Source organism: Penaeus chinensis, chromosome 12 (assembly GCF_019202785.1).
Source record: "Penaeus chinensis breed Huanghai No. 1 chromosome 12, ASM1920278v2, whole genome shotgun sequence".
Taxonomy (NCBI): Eukaryota; Metazoa; Arthropoda; class Malacostraca; order Decapoda; family Penaeidae; genus Penaeus; species Penaeus chinensis.
The window spans coordinates 23,908,980-23,913,979 of record NC_061830.1 but is presented as its reverse complement, the minus strand read 5'-3'; the positions used below and the strand labels follow the sequence as shown (position 1 = coordinate 23,913,979).

General features: G+C 35.0%; 1 protein-coding gene across 2 annotated transcripts in view; it reads right to left on the bottom strand.

The window, feature by feature from the left end:
- Positions 1-4,382, bottom strand: part of LOC125031302 (glycine receptor subunit alpha-4-like) — a 28,634-nt gene extending 24,252 nt beyond the window's left edge. Inside the window, exon 1 of one of the 2 annotated variants that reach the window (XM_047621977.1) lies at positions 3,742-4,382. The gene's annotated coding sequence lies outside the window, so the exon portion shown is untranslated. The remainder of the gene's footprint in view (positions 1-3,741) is intronic. The other variant, XM_047621976.1, reaches the window with a different exon arrangement.
- Positions 4,383-5,000: the final 618 nt, after the last annotated feature.

Here is a 5,000-nt window from a genome sequence, read left to right as displayed (position 1 = left end):
ATGCTTATGAACCATGCTCTACCGCTCCCAAATTTACCGTTATATAACTTACTGTCAAATCTTCTGGGTCTCTGCTAACAAGACAGTCATCAATAACCTCTACATCAAAAAGGGATATTTGTACTATATCAGGTATAAGGGAAAATATCACACCTGTGATGCATTTCGAAAATTGAGTCTGTAATCTAAGTAAAATAAACATATATTGATGTAATTTCTCTATATGCAAACCAAACACGAATTTCATGAAAGGGAAAATTCTAGACAATGATCTACTTAAATCCCCTCTGTATCATCTATCCAATCCCAGTCACGCATCTCATATTATGGGCCAAAACTCTTTAAGACCCATAAACAACCATAAATAATCACCAAAAAATTAATAACATGTATCATCAGTGATAAACAATTACGAAATAATTATACTGATGTAAAAAATAATAATAATAATAAAACAACAGTGAATATTGATCTCGTAGACACGAGCGCAAAATACTCTTAGCATGAAAATACAAAGTAGTAAAGCATGGGATATCCGCACACGCACCCGCGGAGCATCTGCGCTGAATGAAAGATTATTTTCAATAATAAAACATCCGCAGCTATATACGCATATACGATGTCTGTGGATATATAGACATTTTAACTATCTCTATTATTTGTAGCTCTATCCTTGTCTCTCTTTCTCTCTCCATCTCTCTCTCTCTCGCTCTCTCTCTCTCTCTCTCTCTCTCTCTCTCTCTATATATATATATATATATATATATATATATATATATATATATATATTTATATATACACACACACACACACACATATATATATAAATATATATATATATATATATATATATATATATATATATATATATCCCCCCTCTATCTCTCTCTCTCTCTCTCTCTCTCTCTCTCTCTCTCTCTCTCTCTCTCTCTCTCTCTCTCTGTATATATATGTATATATATATATGTATATATATATATATATATATATATATATATATATATATATATATATATATATTCCACCATCTCATACTCTCTGTCTGTGCCTGACAGCTGTGTGCGTGTGTGTGTGTGTGTGTCTTTGTTTTCTCGCTCCTCTCTTCTCTCTCTCACAAACACACTCTATCGTACCTCTCTTTATTCTAGTTCCTTCTCTCTCTCTCTCTGCCAGAGTGTCAGAGCTCTTCTGCTACAATTCCTATTCGGAAATCGAATTTTCCTGGTGGTCTTTATCAGGGTTCTCATTTTTTGGGGGGATATGACCATTACAGGTTAATTCGATAGAATCGCGACCCACGCTTCCTAGCAACAAAGCATTTTTGAGAGTCAATATAACGCAACCATACATAAGAGAGCATGCATTCATATTGTGGCTTTATTATGCATTAACGAGTGTGTGTGTTTATATATATGTGTATGTATGTGTATGTGTGTTATATATATATATATATATATATATATATATATATATAGAGAGAGAGAGAGAGAGAGAGAGAGAGAGAGAGAGAGAGAGAGAGAGAGAGAGAGAGAGAGAGAGATGTACACACACACATATATGTAGATATGATATAGATGTATATGTATATATACCACATATATATATATATATATATATATATATATATTTGTGTATATGTATATATATGTATATATACATATATATATATATATATATATATATCCAGCTGCTGCCTAATTTCGACCTGACCTGACCTCTCTTCGCTACGAGAAACAAGTATGGCAAGACGACACTCAACACCTTCAGAAAAACCGAGAAGCTTTCCTACCGTTCGAAAAATTGCAGAGAGACAAGTTTCCTTCATTTTGTAAAATTATGATGTTAAACACAATTTTGTCAATTTCCGTGTTCACAACCTCTTGTTTACACATACCCAGACGTATCGTTCTTATATCTGAACCGGGAAATCACATTGAAAAAAGTAACCTTTCACAAGTTTTCTATGTATTTTGAAAAAAAGGGAATAATCTTAAAACATAATAATATCTACAAAAACAACTTTAGCAATGTTACCAACAATATTACCACGATAGCCAACACCACTTTCATGGAATTCTCACGTCAGATCAAAAAGGCACGTGATTCATAGGCACTCCTGTCCCCTCTACAGACACTTACGAATGACAAAACAATACTAATTACCAAACCGGATAAAGGTCGGGGTGTTGTCATGTTAAACAAGTGTGACTGTAAACAAACATCATGACAAACAAAATTCAAACAAATCACCACTGACTTATCAAATCACCTATTATACCTAGAAGACAAGTTGAAAAGACTACTCCGTACCATCAAAGCATCCATTAATGAAAATACATATAATTTTCTTATGACTTCTGGCTCCAGACCTGGGCTACTCTATGGGCTCCCCTAAGTTCATAAACCCAACATTCCTCCAAGAAAATTCTACTTCCTTTGTAAATGAAATTACATCCCTTAACCCATTCGCCCTGGATTTATGTTCTGTCCCCTGTAGTTTTTGGTGAATTTTGTTCCATACAGATGGCTCCACATGTGCTCAGCCGGCAAGGAGTCTATCAGAAGGACCTAGTTACCGATCTCGATTTCCCCGTTCCTTGAATTGGCAGGAAAATGTGTTTTTCTTATCAATACTATTGCTATCGATACTGTTATTATTGTTATTAATGTTATGATTAATTTGTCATTGAATATCTTAGACAATTAAATGATACAAAAGTGAAAGAAAAGGGTAAGCAGGTGAGATAGGTAGTTTCTAATAACTGGCTTTTTCGTGATTAAGAACTTGTAGAGCCATCTATGTGTAAATACAATAAATAAACGTGTAAAACAGTGGGCATGGCATGTATTCTTGCCACATGGGGCGAATGGGTTAAGCTTCATGAAACCACAGATTTAATAGTCAACAATCTAAACAGCACACATATCAATGAATATGACCTATCAAAAGATAAATAAATAAAAAAAAAATACTTGAAATTGCAGCCCATTACTCGATTTTTACTTTTGAACTTTTACTTTCGAAATAAACAACACACCCACCGCAACAACCTTCCCTCTCACCAACACCCACTTTCGTTAGTTTACCTTTTGTGTTATAGTTTTTTTTCTTGTATATGTTATTTCATTCCATTTATATATTTATATTGTATGTTTTTTTATGTTTTCATTACGTCCGTGTGTGTATATTGTTCTTATTTAATTTAACGTATTTGTAATTTCGTTCAGAACCAAATATACATATCTATTATTGTCTGACTTTTTCAATGGGTTCTTTTTGACAGTTTACTGATGATGAGTCTAGTTTTTTGCCTTCGAAACGTCTAATTAACATGAATTTGTTCACGACTTTGTTAGTCTACCTCTATATACTTACGATACGACGCCTGAGTGGCAAACCTATTACAGAATATATATATACTATACACACACACACACACATATATACACATATATATGTATAATGTATACATGTATATACATATATATGTATATATACATTTATATACATATATCTGTATATATATACATGTATATACATATGTGTATATATACATGTATATACATATATATGTACATATATACATATATGTGTATATGTATACATATATATACATATACATATATATTTATATATATATATATATATATATATATATATATATATATACACGCACACATCACATATACGATATACAAATTTACATGTAGAAACACACTTGTGTGTGTGTATAGACTGACTGGCTGGCTGGCTGGCTGGCTGGCTGGCTGGCTGGCTGGCTGGCTGGCTGGCTGGCTGGCTGGCTGGCTGGCTGGCTGGCTGGCTGGCTGACTAACTGATTCACTGACTCACTGTTTGATTGATTCACTGACGGACTGATTGGCTGGCCGACTGACTGACTGTCTGACTATGTGAGTGCTTTGAGTGAGTTGATGAATAGGTGAGCATGTGTTACAGTGAATGAGTGTGGCATGTATTTACTTCTTCGATGTTGTAGAAATAGCCTAATCGTTTTGAGATGTTATTGTTGTGTTCTACGAACTGATCAACACATATGTGCCATCGGTAATGTAAATATGAATACAGATCATGTGTTTATGTTTGCCTGTTCCAGATTCACAGTGTACGTGAGCCCCGCGATGTGCGACCTAATCGCGCTCAGCGTTAACACAACACTGAAACTTGAACATAGTTTTTCCCAATAATCTAGACTGCGCCGAGGCCTCGCTGTGTTCCCTGTTGTTGCCAGGACGCGACGCCTGCCACTCCATTGGGCTGCCGCGCTGCTTTATTTTTATCTATGCCACCTCAGACTCTTTTGTAAATTTGTTTGTTTCTGTTGCCTGCACATTGGCTGTTCGTTTTGCTAAAAAGCAGTGCCAATTGCATCAACTCACAGGTATCAATCCTGTTTGGCAACAAGAATACCAGAATCGAGGTGGCCATTAGGAATTTAATAACCCAGTTATCTGTTGAGGTATATTTGTTTTAAGTACTGGATGTTATTCCTGTGTGCATATTAATGAAAAATGCTTTACAAAAAAAGATGGCTTGTGAAGAATAGTGTATATTATTCCGAATAAGGGTATAGATGATCAACACAGAAACTGACCTTCTTTACTTCATCTCCGAGATTAAGAGAATATTTTTTTTCGAGCCGTACCTCAGATACCGTCACAGAGAAAGAAAGTCTTGCATAGGCTGAGGCTGTATGGTGTTTACCACCTTGGTATTTCTTAAGATGAATAAAAAATAAGGAAATAGTGAGCTAATGGCTGCCTCTGAAGAAGAACAATGAAAGAGAATCATCACTTCTATTCCATGTTTCCCATTCATTGTGTGACCACCAGATATCCGAAGGAGTTCCTCCCTTCTCAGTTTGGGTGCACGTGGCGAGCTTGGAAAGGAAGTGACTTTGCTGTACCGTATTGCGCTTTTAGCAATATATAAAGTCAGAATATAAAAGGGCAGGAGATGTTATGAAAAACAAAAATACAGC